Below are 15,469 nucleotides of genomic sequence, written 5' to 3'. Positions count from 1 at the left end.
CCTCTAGGAGGAAAAGATTCAGACTGTGGCAATTGGCAGGAGAGGTGGCCTGTGTCTTCTGCTATAACAGAGTCATATAAAGGCAAATGGTTAGTATTTTTAATGCAGCTCTGGAGCAGTGGCGGCTGGTTAAGTTTTAGGATGGGGGGGCGCCAGTCCCCGCCCTTCCTTTTTGACCCCTCCCACTTTGTGAAAATGGGCGTGGTTTCAGCTAAATAGTGGGCGTGGCTCTAAGGTGGTGTGGTTAGTGTCTGACTTGAACGAGGAATGGAGGGAGAGAGGGATGGAGGGACAGCAAGCCCAGATCCTATACAACAATAGAAATATGTGTATTCTAGAAAGTTTAACAATCAGCAGATAAAGATACTCCAAACACCTGGTGTTAGCACTTCAATCATCCCGGCACCATGGTTGTTATGGTGTCAGGATGGTTGAAGCACATTATTTCTATTATTACATTGTAATATAAAATGAAATCATTCAACTCACCATAATGCAGAATCAGTGGGAGCCCCGAGTGTGTCACTAGCCACGTCGCCTGCCACCAGATGCCATCAGGTGTCCCCAGCGGAGTCCCTCCTTACATCAGGTGCCCCCAGCAGAGTCCCTCCTTACATGCAGCCTGTGTCACATAAAATGCAGCCTGTGTCACCACCAAATTGCAGCAGCATGTATCACCACCAAATTGCAGCAGCCTGTGTCACCAAATTGCAGCAGCCTGTGTCACCACCAAATTGCAGCAGCATGTGTCACCAACAAATTGCAGCAGCACGTGTCACCAACAAATTGCAGCAGCACGTGTCACCAACAAATTGCAGCAGCACGTGTCACCACCAAATTGCAGCAGCATGTGTCACCAAATTGCAGCAGTATGTGTCACCAAATTGCAGCAGTATGTATCACCAAATTGCAGCAGCATATGTCACCAAATTGCAGCAGTGTCACCAAATTGGAGCAATGTCACCAAATTGCAGCAGTATGTGTCCCCAAATTGCAGCAGTGTCACCAAATTGCAGCAGTATGTGTCACCAAATTGCAGCAGTGTCACCAAATTGCAGCAGTATGTGTCACCAAATTGCAGCAGTATCACCAAATTGCAGCAGTATGTGTCCCCAAATTGCAGCAGTATGTGTCACCAAATTTCAGCAGTGTCACCAAATTGCAGCAGTATGTGTCCCCAAATTGCAGCAGTATGTGTCCCCAAATTGCAGCATTGTCCCCAAATTGCAGCAGTGTCACCAAATTGCAGCAGTGTGTGTCCCCAAATTGTAGCAGTATGTGTCCCCAAATGGCAGCAGTGTCACCAAATTGCAGCAGTGTCACCAAATTGCAGCAGTATGTGTCCCCAAATTGCAGCAGTATGTGTCACCAAATTGCAGCAGTATGTGTCACCAACTTGCAGCAGTATGTGTCACCAAATTGCAGCAGTGTCACCAAATTGCAGCAGTAGGTGTCCCCAAATTGCAGCAGTATGTGTCCCCAAATTGCAGCAGTGTGTGTCCCCAGATTGCAGCAGTGTGTGTTCCCAAATTGCAGCAGTGTGTGTCCCCAAATTGCAGCAGCGTGTGTCACCACCAAACCCCTCTCCCCCGATTACTTACCTTGCTATGTGTTGTCCTCTCCAGCGGTGTCTCCTGTGCAGAGCTCTGTTGTTCTCATACTTCCTGTTTCCTCGAGAGAGAGAGAAGTAGGAAGTGACATCATACTCAGATGTCAATCAAACCGCCCGGCCATAGTAATAGATACTAGGGCCGGGCGGAAGCTACTCGGCGCTTCACAAAGTGCCGCAAAGCGGGCTAAACGCCCACAAATGCAGCGCCACGTCTGCAATCTTGTGATTAGACATCGTGATTAGCTTCCCATAAGTGCACTGTGTCCGCCGTCGCACTGTGTCCGCCGTCCGAACACAGTGCACTTAAGGACGGTTTTTTGTATTTTTTTTTTTTTAAAGAGCCAGCTTTAAAAATTTTTTTTTTTTTGACATGTTTTTTTTTTTTTTGACTGCCTGGAGGGGGGGGGGGGGGGAGGCGGTGCCCAGGCGCCCCCTATGGACGGTCCGCCACTGCTCTGGGGGCAAGTCTGGGACAAGGACCTAATCTTCCCTGTAGCCAAATCTATAGTGGGTTATGAAGTTTAAGCCAAGGATAACCTAAGATATAGGGATAAGCAGGAGATGTTATCAAGTAGAAGCTAATTGTCTCCCTATGAAATTTGCCAATGATCAGGGTAATAGGTACAGTGCATAAGATGTCCGGGCCCATGGACAAGGGAGTGTTGTAAACAGCTAAGAGTAAAAACGATCTGTGCACATTAGTCAAGGGAATCTGTAGGTGCTGTGCTAAGTCCATATCAATTAAATTGCTAGCAGCACCAGAACCTATAAAAAAAGAGAGCAATGAGAAAACTTGGCAGAACTAAATTTTATGGGAACAAATACTTTATCTCTGGGGAACTTGGCACCATATAGTCTAAAGAAGCAGGCCCCACCCGCACTAGACTCTTAGCGTTTCCTGGCTTATTAGGGTAGCTGGCGACAAAGTGGCTGTGGTTGCCACAGTGTAAGCTCTAACGAGCAGGGCCCTCTGATTCCTCCTGTATTGAATTGTATTGTACTTGTACTGTCTGCCCTAATGTTGTAAAGCGCTGCGTAAACTGTTGGCGCTATATAAATCCTGTATAATAATATAATATAAAGTCCCTGGGATCTTCTTATAGCCTTCTCCCAGAGGATAAATGAGTAGCACCCATTTGCATGGGCGCCTCCTAGATAGGTTAAGAGGACCCAGGAAGGGCTGATGGGAAAGTGGCAGGCTGAGTGCCAGGGAGCAAGGGAACAAACCTCTCTATGCACCTTTCCCTTAAACGCCTGTCTATAGGGATGGCTACTTGAATGGCTTAATTCACAACTTTGGTTCAGGATAGTGTACTAAGGAGTCCTTGAAGGAGTCTGATAAGCCTAACCTTAACTGGCTTCTTAGAGCTGGGTCATTCCACCCTGAGTCAGGTGCCCAGCAGCGGAAATCAGATCAGTATTGTTCAGCGGTGCGTTTACCCTGACGTAATGACCTAAGGTTAGTTTCAGCTGAGTGGGCATGGTTAGGGCGTAGAGTAAACCCAGGGCCTTGAAAAATTATTGGACTGACCCTCAAGCTAGAAAGTCCTTGGGAAGACTAAAAGCCCAAGACTGGAGGTCCCCTTGCAACCATGTAATAATCAGGTCAACCTGCTGTTCTTCAGAACTAGAAGTACATGGCCTAAGCTTAAAGTATAGTATACAACTGTTTTTAAAGTTGGAAAACATATGGGGTAACCAGAAAAAGGATCAGGTGGGGTAACTTTAAACTGTGGTTCCTGTGTTACTGCTGGAGGTGCGTTTACGTGTATAGACAGTTCCTAGATTTGGCGTATCAGTTTGCAAATCTCCTCAGCAAATAAATGAGCCTGTGTAGAGTCCATCTTCACAGAAAAATGTAATTGTTATAGGCTTGTGATAATGTCACAATTACCCCTAACACAGGTGGTCAGACACTATAGCTGGCTTCTGTGTTCTTCACCTATAGCAGCCCCCTTTCCCATAAGGCAAGCAGGCCTATCGGTGCTCGGTTGCCCCCAGGACTTATACACAATGCTATCGTGCCTGGCTACCATGCCAGGGCAGGCGCAAACTTAGCCTATTGTGTTACCTTATCCTAGAAGGGCAGTGTGGTATCTCAACTCTACCAAGCCTTGAGGTGTCACCAATCTGGCTTTGCTTGAAAAAACCAGGTGAGGTCTTATACTGGTCCAAATCATCATGTAATCATTTAAAAACCCTGTTACTACATAAGACATTATCCATGTTGGAAATGTTTGATGATGCCAGATGTCAATCACAGCCTTTTTATTTAGAAAAAACTGTATTGCTTCTGTTCATGGCTTAGTCAAGGAGCACTCATTCCAGTGCTCTGGTGTGAAAAAAAAATGAATAGATTTAGGAAAGAGATTTGGAAAAATAACACTGTTATGGGTGTATGGAGGTATTTGAATACAAAATCTGGATTCTTCAGGCTGGCAGTTTCTCATTGGTTTGTAATGAATGCATGGTGCACACATTCTGTTATTTTTTTTTAATTCGACCCAGTTAGTACAGCGATCTCTCCAGCTGTACTACTGTGTTCTAACAGGGGGACTCCCCCACCAGAACTCCCTGATCAGATAAGGGTTTTCTAACATGTCCCTTCAACAAAAGCCTGTCCTGAGACCGGCTTCTGTAGGAAGGATAGCTGTACACACTGGCCAGATGTCAGTGGGTTTCTGTTCACCCAGCCGATACTGGCTGATATTTGGCCTGTGTGTATCAGCCTTTAGGGAATTAGGGATTGAAGCACCACACCAAAATGTAACCATCCAGATACAGATTTATTCCAAATTAAGATAAAAACTTCATTGCAAAACCAACATGTTTTGGGGGTCAGAGAACACCCTCTTCATCAGGGCCTGAAATGAAAGGTAATATATAGTAGACCATTGGACGCCAACCTTTCGGACCTCACGGACCACTAAACTCACAATTTTGAAACCCACTAACATGAATTTTACACACAATGCTTCGGTTCTCTGCCCCCCCCCCCCCCCCCGAACTCTGCATCACACTGCTGCCTTACACAGACTCATTTCACTTCCTTATCCAGACATGTGCTCAATCTCTGTGCTCCCTTCCACACTTCTGTGATTACTGCCATTGGAAGTCCCCTCTCTCTTCACCTCCTGCTCTCTGCACTACTCCCGGTGCCTCCCTCTGAATTCACAGGAGCTGGAACTACAGCTGGAACTACAGAGGAGGAATAGGAGGAATACACAGTATTGACTGTCAGCATGCATTGAGAACAACACTGGAAACAACATTGGGTGATATACATCAGCCACAACGTTGATTTGCGGCAGAACCTCTGGGGACCACCAAAACTTTCTCGTGGATGATCAGCGGTCCACGGACCACTGGCTGGCAACCACTGTACTAGACCAATACAAAATATGTTTTTTTTTACCAACCTGTTACGTACATCAGCAGCTGGATGATTACAGGCATACCCCACTTTTAAGTACACAATGGGGTTTATGTACATCTTAGTGTGGTGTATCAATCTCAGATTCTCACAGGGGATAGATAGGTGTCTCAGTGAATGTAGGTATGGAGGCTCCCTTGGACCAGCAGCGGCAGTTGTTACAGCCTTGAGAATTGGGGAACCCACAACTTCTTAGTAGCAGCATGTATGAAGAGCCTGGCACAGAAAAAACTGTACAGGGTGCTGTAGAAATAAATCTCCACCCAATATTAGACTCTGTAATGGCTATAAACACTACCTAATGCCGTGTACACACGGGCGGACTGTTCGACCAGACTGGTCCGATGGAATGAATCCGTCGGACAATCCGACCGTGTGTGGGCTTCATTGGACCTGCAGCGGACTTTTTCAGTCGCAAATCAGACGGACTTTAGATTTGGAACATGTTTCAAATCTTTCTGCCACAACTCCGCCAGACACAGTTCCTATCGAGAAATCCGCTCGTCTGTATGCTAGTCCGACAAACGAAAACCGACGCTAGGGCAGCCGAAAAGTCTGCCCGTGTGTACACGGCATAAGACTCAAACTTTGCATATCAATCCCTGGCAATACTCAAACCCTTCACATCTCTAGCTTGTAAATCTGAATGCCAGGCAGATTTAAAATACACATATCAAAGCTGCTTTATGTTCATTAATAAATGATTACATTTATTTTTCTAAATGCAACCAGTGTAAGTAAATGAATCCTACTAAATTTCTGTCTCTTTTAATCCCCTGTACTGAAGTGGAAAAGGGACAACTACATAAGGGGGACAGAGAAGAAAATCTTTTCGCTGAGGAACAATTACTTTTTAACATTTCAGGATGCTGTTTGCTTTCAGCAACAGCATGGCAGTATTTAGATGTGTCCAATGAATGGCTGAATGAAATCAGTTCCCTTTTTCTGTTTTCAGTTGGAAGGTTTATCAACACAAAATCACCTATGATTACAGCATGTCTCACCCAGCAGCATTATATCAGTGTTATTGCTGTGGTGGGAAAATTGTATGATTTTATAAAGATAAATGCACGAGTCAGCCATACAGTGACATTATAACCACTGTTGAATATCTTGTAACAATGGCACCTGAAAGTGGGTGAGATTTATGAGGCAGCAACTGAACAAGTTGAACGTTAATGTGTTGAAAGTAGAAAAAATGGGCAAGTGTAAGGAGTTGAGTGACTTTGACAAGGACAATTGTAATGGCTAGATCACTGGGTCAGAGCATCTGCAAAACTGCAGCTCTTGTGGGATGTTCTCAGTCTGCAGTGTTCAGGACCTACCAAAAGTGACCCAAGGAAAGAAAACCAGCAAATCGAGGAAAGAGTCATGGGCAGCCAAGGCATACTGATGCATATGAGGAGTGAAGGCTGGCATGAAGGTTTGTTGGGTAGCCACAGACCAGTCAGGGTACCTATGCTGACCCGTGTCCTCAGCCAAAAGTGCCTACAGTGGGCATGTGAGCATCACAACTGGATCACGGAGCAGTGGAAGAAGGTGGGCTGGTCCGATGAATTCAAGAATGGTTTGAGGAACACAACAATGAATTTACAGTTGCATGAGGTGGAACCAAGCCCAGATCTAATCAAGTGAGAATACGTTGCACTGCTGCTGTGTTTGCTGAGATGTACTCTGCCTAAATGTGTGTCTATAAACAAAAACAGTGCTGTAAACAAGTGTGTATTTCTATTCAAAAAATTCTGTCAATACCACATATTTGTAATAATCTGTAAGGCGCCTTCGTTGGACAGACTCCACTTGCTCAGCAGGGGGATCGCTCCACTGATCCCTGCTGAGCAGGTGGATGACAGGTCAGTCCCCGCTCACTGTACAGAGCGGAGACGGACCCAGTCCTTCTCTCCTCTATGTTTTCATCCGATCCTATGCAAGCCGATCCGCCAGAGGGATGGAAAATAGGACCACCATCCGTCTGGATTTTGCGGACAGGATCGGTTAGCGGCAGATGTCAGCAGACATATCACTGCTGACATCCGCTGCTCCATAGGGGGGGGGGGGGAATGGAGGGTCTGATCAGGTTCGCCTGAAAAACTGACAGGTGGACCTGATCGGACAGCCCATGTGAAAGTGGCCTAACCGTGCTACTGCAACAATGTATCCTTGGACGTTTTTTTTCAGCGGCCTGTGTACTGTCCTCTCTGTTATTTTGAGAGAGATCTTTTCTCTCACGAAATGGCTGAAAAAGTTAATAATACTTGTTTTTCCTGTATCAAAAATGTTGAACTTTTGAAAGTATGTTAAAAATAAAGAAAGAAAAAACTCTTCTCTGTGAACGTGCATTCGTGCAGTTCAATAAATAAACACCAAAAAAAAAACAAAATAAAATAAAACCAAATTAAAAATATAACCAAAATAAAATTAATAAAAATTAAAACTAATGATAAAAATAATACATTTCTGCCCCCCTCCCCTCCCCTTCCCTTCTCCCCCTTCCCCTTTTCCCTGGCCTCCGACTGATCCGCTTGGTTTGGGGAATGTTAAGCCATAGTCCAATTATTATGCTTTTCTCTATTCTGTATGTATTGGTTAGGGAGGTTTCTCTATTCATCTCACTCTGAGGGCATGCATGTTGCGGTTTCTCATGTGCAAATGCACATGCAAGCTCATGCATATAAAAATATTTTTGTAAATTTTTATGTGATTTTACAATGTTCATTTTTTTGTACATCAATATTCCCTCTATTAAAACTCCTGAAGAAGTGTGTTCTCTACGAAACATGTTGAGTAACAGACTGGATTCCTATTAATATAGATCTCCTTTGGTTGACAGGTCACCATACTACAATATCCAGTACCTGAAGGGGAATATAGCTGTTTTAATATTTTGTGTCTTTTTGATTGTTACAGACCAAATAATATGTCAACGGTATTTTTAACCAAAATGGAGTAATTAATACTATGTTCTTAACTGAAGTTTAGTGTTGTGAGTTTGGTTGTACCATGAAAGTCCTGAGTACCTCACTGTTTTTTCAAATTTATATTACTTGATTTATAGGACGTGGTACAGTTACTATCATGGGGCGTACACACGGTCGGACTTTTCAGCTACAAAAGTCCGACAGCCTGTCCGACAGACTTTCGACGGACTTGCGGCGGACTTTCTAACGAACAGACTTGCCTACACACGATCACACAAAAGTCCGTCGAATTCTTACGTGATGACGTACACCGGACTAAAATAAGGAAGTTGATAGCCAGTAGCCAATAGTTGCCCTAGCGTGGGTTTTTGTCCGTCGGACTAGCATACAGACGAGCGGATTTTTCGACCGGACTCGAGTCCGTCGGAAAGATTTGAAGCATGTTTCAAATCTAAAGTCCGTCGGATTTGAGGCTGAAAAAGTCCGTTGAAAGTCCGGAGAAGCCCACACACGATCGGATTACCAGCCAGCTTTAGTCCGTCAGCGTCCGTTGGACTTTTGTAGACGAAAAGTCCGACCGTGTGTACGCGGCATTATACTACTCTTAAATAGTGCAGCACATATTACCATTATAAAATAAAATAAAAAACAAAACAAAATAAAATGTATTTTTATTTTTTTAATTTTATTTTTATTTTATTTTATTTTGGTTTTTTTTTGGGGGGGGGTTAACATTTTTTGATTAATGTTTTTTAATTTATTTGTTGCATGTTATTATTATATGTGTGCAGACCTAGTACACTAGTGTAGCTCACACATGATCGGACATTCCGACAACAAAATCCTGGATTTATTTCCGACGGATGTTGGCTCAAACTTGTCTTGCATACACATGGTCGCACAAATGTTGTCGGAAATTCCGAACGTCAAGAACACGGTAACGTACAACACGTACGACGAGCCGAGAAAAATGAAGTTCAATAGCCAGTGCGGCTCTTCTGCTTGATTCCGAGCATGTGTGGAATTGTGTGCATCGGAATTGTGTACACACGATCGGAATTTTCCGACAACGGATTTTGTTGTCGGAAAATTTGAGAACCAGCTCTCAAATTTTTGTTGTCGGATATTCCAACAACAAATGTCCGATGGAGCCTACACACGGTCGGAGTTTCCGACAACAAGCTCACGTCGAACATTTGTTGTCGGAAATTCCGACTGTGTGTACGCGGCATAATATTCACAAGAGTCACATGATTCACAATTAGTTTTAGCTTGATAGAAATAATTACACTTGTGTATCTGATTATATGAGTTGGGTAGGATACATTGTTGCGGTAGCACTAGCATGGTTACACATTATCACAATTATGTGGAATTGACAGATATTTAGATATTTTGAATAGAAGTTATACACTTGTTCACTGCATTGTTTTTATATAGACACACAATCAGTTTGCGGTGTTGATGTGGCTTTCAAATTCTCCAGATCTCCATATCTCAATCCAAACAAGCATCTGTGGGATGTGCTGGAAAAACAAGTCTAATCCATTTAGGTTCCAACTCACAACTTACAGGACTTAAGACCCCTTTCACACTGGGGTGCTTTGCAGGCACTACAGCGCTAAAAATAGCGCCTGCAAAGCGCCCTGAAAGAGCCGGTGCTGTGTCTCCAATGTGAAAGCCCCGAGGGCTTTCACACTGGAGCGGTGCGTTGGCAGGACAGTAAAAGAAGTCCTGCTAGCAGCATCTTTGGAGCGGTGAAGGAGCGGTGTATACACCGCTTCTTTACCGCTCCTGCCCATTGAAATCAATGGGCAGTGCGGCTATACCGCCGGCATAGCGCTGCTGCAGCAGCGCTTTGCGGTGGTTTTAACCCTTTCTTGGTAAAACCTCCCCGCTAGCGGCCGAATATCACCGCTAAAACGACAGTTAGGCATAATAGCGCCGTTTTACTGCCGGCGCCCGCACCGCCCCAGTGTGAAAGGGCTCTTAAAGAATCTGCTACTGGCAGCTTGGTGCCAGATACCACAGCATACCTTCAGAGGTCTAGAGGAGTCCATGCCTGAATGGTTTATGGTAGGTGGTCATAGCTGATCGGTGTATATCTTTTCTTATGTTTAATGTGTCCTTTATCTCCTTATCTGACATATTCTGTTAATAGCTGTTTATGGAGCCAGACAGTGCAGCGGTGTAATTACACCCTGGGTGGCATTCTATTTTTAAATATAAACAGTTAGCACTTTACAATATACTAGATTAATTCATACTGCAAAAATGCTGCAAACTGTTTACACTTCTCAGAATTATTGAGCCTTAAAAAGTATTAAGGTTTCATTAATAATGTATGATCAATCTTCCTGAGCTCTGTGCTCTTTTAAAAATAATTGGTTGCTACTATCACCTTCTTGCCATTAAACACCCAGTATGTTTTATCACAAAAAAAAAGAAAAAACAGCTTTATTAGTGTTGTTGAAGCCAGCAGATAATTACTATAAATGCTGAGATGACGAAAAGTGATATATTAATGCTGTAGAGGCTCCAGGTATAATTTATGGGTCCTGTTTGCTAAATGCAATAATATGCTAAAGTTTCAAAATACTATCTGCAATGAAATGTTAGAAAGGGAGATATTATTAAAGGGCCTGTCATTTTGCAGCAGTCAACATTCTGCAAAGTGGGAAAACTATTGTGAGTTTCTCAAGCAGTATAGCGTTTGTGTTCCCCCAGGGTGCCACAAGCACAGGACCCAGGGACCCAGCCCTGGATCAGGGCCTGTGTGAGGGCCTGTGATCGAGGGACTGTTTGATGGGGGATGCTTTGTGATGGGAGAAGTATGTGATGGGGGGACTCTGTGATGGGGCAATCCGATGTGATGAGAGGACTCTGTAGTGATGGGGGGCTCTGATGTAATAGGGGACTCTGTCATGGGGGTACCCTGATGTGATGGGGGGGTTTTCATGTATAGGGAGATTCTAGTGTGATGAAGGGTGAGGGGGGCTCTGACATGAACGTGAGACTGTGATGTGATGAGGTGACCTCTGAAGTAATGGGTGGCATCTGATGTCAAAGGGGGGGGGGGTGTCTGATGTGAAGGGGGGCAACTGACGTGAAGGGGGCTCTGATGTGATGGGAGGACTTCTGATGTAAAGAGGGGCTTGTTAATTTCATCAAGGCATGGTGTATGTATCATCCTAGGCTCAGGTTTCCTAGGCTTAGTAAAATGTACTTTTTCTAATTTTAGAGATATTGTGCTACGACCCTCGAAGCTCGATTTCTGTTTTTTTTCTATTTTTTTAATGTTCATGGCAGGTGAGGCTCTGCCTCACCTGCCTCCCCTCACTGCACGTCCCTGATGCCCTGGGCACCCTGGTTAAAAAAGGCTGAGCTAGATATTTTTTTTGACGCTAATTCTTTCAGAGACAATATTTTGAAACCTCGCAGAATGATGTCTCAGATGTGATGATGTCTTAAACAGTACAACTTGCTTTTTCTAAGGGTAGGTAATCGTGACACTCCTAGTGGGGTGAAACTACAAGTCACATGAGGCTTTACAAGATGCTGAAAGCCACAGGCATGAGTCCCAGATGCAGCGACATGATTGGATTTGTAGTGTCCTCACAGCTGGAATGCCAAGGTTTCCTACCCCTGAAGTCACCGCATGAATGCAATGGCTCTTTATAATAGGGGTTAACACTTTCAGCTAAAACCTGACAGTTCTTCATCCATTAAACCTTACCAAGCAGCAGAAGTCCCATCTCAGATCTTACATGAGGCTATGCTGAGAAAGTAGAACAGATACAAATGTTCTACTTCAGCTGATTGAAACAGCTTGACTATTGTGAAGTGGGGAAGCCTTGTTGCTGAATTCTACATGCATGTATACAATTTTTCTTTCAAGCAAAATAGAAATACCCATTGTGTGATTTTGTTCACACTGCAACATCCTCTGAAAAGTGATCCACAGTGGACTGCATTTCACAGGGCAGCTAAGCAGTGGCTTTGACTTACCGAGGTAATCCTGCCTCCTCCAGAATATATATATATATATATATATATTTTTTTTTTTAACCGTTTGCCAACCACCAGCGGGGGGGCTCTCCCAGGCACCGCGACACACCCGTACATATGTTTTATATCAGAAAATAGAAAATATATTTTTTTTACAACAATTTTGGTATTTTTTCTTTTTTTATAATAAAAAATAAAAAAAACCCAGTGGTGCTCAAATACCACCAAAAGAAAGCTATATTTGTGTAAAAAAATATATAACTTTCATTTGGGTACAGCATTGCATGACCGCAAAATTTTTTTTTTTAAAAAGTCAGCAGCTACAAATACTGCAGCTGCCGACTTTAAAAATAAGGACACTTTCCTGTCCAGGGCGCCCGCGATGTCGGCACCCGAAGCCGATCTTTCCCTCGGCTCTCGGGTGCTGCCACCAGCATCTTCGGTAAGGGAATCAGGAAGTGAAGCCTTGGCGTAGATTCCTGTGGGTGGCTCGGGTATCTATGCCCGGAAGTGGGAGCAAAATACCTGTATTAGACAGGTATCTGCTCCCCCCTCCCCCCTGAAAGGTGCCAAATGTGCCAAGGAATTCGAAAAGCGGAAGTTCCATCCTTGGGTGGAACTCCACTTTAAAGTAGCACAGTGCCAAATAGAAAAAAAATGCCCTGATCACGAAGTGGGTAAAACCTTCCAGAGGTCAAGTGGTTAATTTGTCCAGCAGTGACTAACATGCTGTGGGTAGCTGCCCCATTGACTTGAATGACTTGACATTGACTTGAATGGTACAGGTGGTACCACCTGTCAACTTGACAAGCCCCATGAAATTTGCGATAGCCCGTCAGCTGCATGTTAGGTTTTAGGTGGGCAGTCGAGGGGGTGGTAAAAATGTGGCTCAGGTGGGCAGTCCAGGGGGTGGTAAAAATGTACCCCCCTGACCTGCCCGTCTGAACAGACTACTAAAAATAAAGCCACAAATGCTAAAAAGCTCAGTTAAAAACTATGAATTGTTTTTAAATGAATTTGTTTCTGGGGTGTGCTTTGTGCCCCTGGTCTGTAGCTGGATAACTAATATTCTTAGCTCAAGAAAGCAGCATAGGTGGCGCAAAGATGCAACATATTCATTGAAGCCATTTTAGCAGGAGAATTTGTGAAATTCCATGTACAGCTTTAACCACTTAACCCCCGGAAGATTTGGCTGCTCAATAACCAGGCCATTTTTTGCGATACGGCACTGCGTCGCTTTAACTGACAATTGCGCGGTCGTGTGACGTTGTACCCAAACAAAATTGACGTCCTTTTTTCCCACAAAAAGAGCTTTCTTTTGGTGGTATTTGATCACCTCTACAGTTTTTATTGTTTCGCTATAAACAAAAGAAGAGTGACAATTTAGAAAAAAAACACGATATCTTTTACATTTTGCTATAATAAATATCCCAAAAAAATATATAAAAAACACATTTAGGCCGATATGTATTCTTCTATATATTTTTGGTAAAACAAATCGCAATAAGCGTATATTGATTGGTTTGCCAAAAGTTATCGTGTCTACAAAATAGGGGATACATTTATGGCATTTTTATTATTAGTTTTTTTATTAGTAATGGCTGTGATCTGCGATTTTTATCATGACTGCGACATTGTGGCGGACAGATCGGACACTTTTGACACTATTTTGAGACCATTGACATTTATACAGCGATCAGTACTATAAAAATGCACTGATTACTGTGTAAATGTCACTGGCAGGGAAGGAAATAAACACTAGGCGGCGATCAAGGGGTTAAGTGTGTTCCCTCAGTGTGTTCTAACTGTAGGGGGGATGGGCTCACTAGAACATGACAGAGATCACTGCTCCCGATCACTGGGAGCAGTAGATCTCGGTCATGTTGCTAGGCAGAACAGGGAAATGCTTTGTTTACATAGGCATCTCCCCGTTCTGCCTCTTCGTGCCACGTTCGTGGGCCACTGGCGGACATCAAGTCCGCGGGACCCGCGGGCACGCTCCTGCTGGGCGTGGCAGTCTTGCGCATGCGCTGACCCTGGTGTGCACACGCCCGCTAGCCGCCGATGACGGAGTGATGTACAGGTACATCATTTTGCGCACCCATGCCATTCTGCCGACGTATATCAGCGTGAGCCACTCGTCAAGTGGTTAATAATAGCATGCAATGCCAAGCTACAGTTTCCGAAGCGAGCAAAGTCCTTTCTTGTATTAAGAGAGGTATGGACTCCAGAGAGAGAGATATAATTTTGCCCCTGTGCAAATCATTAGTAAGACCTCATCTGGAATATGCAGTTCAGTTTTAGGCACAAAACGGATATCAGGGAACTGGAGAAAGTGCAGAGAAGGGCAAACAAACTGATAAGAGGGATGGAGGAGCTCAGCTATGAGGAAAGATTAGAGGAACTGCATGTATTCTCTCTTGAGAAGAGGAGAATAAGGGGGGATATGATCAATGTGTACAAATACATAAGTGGTCTATATAGTGAAACACACAAGAGGAAAGGCGCCTCTGGGTGTAGTATAAAAACTATTTATTAAAAGCCAATGTGCAAACAACTCACATTTGGGTGATCATAAGACAGCATCTAATGAACTGGAAGGATGATCCATCGTGGGGCTTGATGAAGGAGCGCGGCCACCGGAACATCGTAGCCCGTACGCTCAGGAAACGCGTCGCTCACCAGTGACGTCAGAACTCCGCGCCTGCCTTCCATTTGCGTTCCTGGCCTCGCTTTGAGTTTCATCACCACCGCGGCCGGCTTTAGCGGAGTACAGCAAGCCACACGCCCGGCAAATGAGCAGAGACTATTGTGTCTTAACTGATGAACTGCCCCACGATGGATCATCCTTCCAGTTCATTAGATACTGTCTTATGATCACCCAAATGTGAGTTGTTTGCACACTGGCTTTTAATAAATAGTTTTTAAACTACACCCAGAGGCGCCTTTCTCCTTTTGTTTTTCCTTCAGATCCTGGAGCTTGGTTTCAGTTCTTTGGAAGGAACCCTGTTTGTGGATCCCATTTCAACATTCTTTTCTACAGATCCCTTATATGGACTTTTATGGACTAATATACCATTCCCTTTCCTTTAATATAAACACCATATACATTGTCAATATCTGTGATTATTAACTGCTAATTGTGATGCTTTTAGGCACTTTCCAGATTTTGCGACTCTCCTTGTGTATGGTCCATATAGTGAACTTGGTGTTGAGTTATACACTTTAAGGTCATCATAGAGGACAAGGGGGCACTCTTTAGGTCCGGAGGAAAAAAGATTTTATCTCCAAATACAGAAAGGTTTCTTCACAGTTATGCCGCGTACACACGATCGGACTTTTCATCTACAAAAGTCTGACAGACTTTCGACAGACTTTTGGCGGACTTATGGTAGACTTTCTAATGAACGGACTTGCCTACATACGATCACACAAAAGTCCGACGGATTCGTACGTGATGACGTACACCGGACTAAAATAAGGAAGTTGATAGCCAGT

The sequence above is a fragment of the Aquarana catesbeiana genome, linkage group LG04 (assembly GCF_042186555.1).
Source record: "Aquarana catesbeiana isolate 2022-GZ linkage group LG04, ASM4218655v1, whole genome shotgun sequence".
NCBI lineage: Eukaryota > Metazoa > Chordata > Amphibia > Anura > Ranidae > Aquarana > Aquarana catesbeiana.
Note: the sequence above shows the minus strand (reverse complement) of the source record.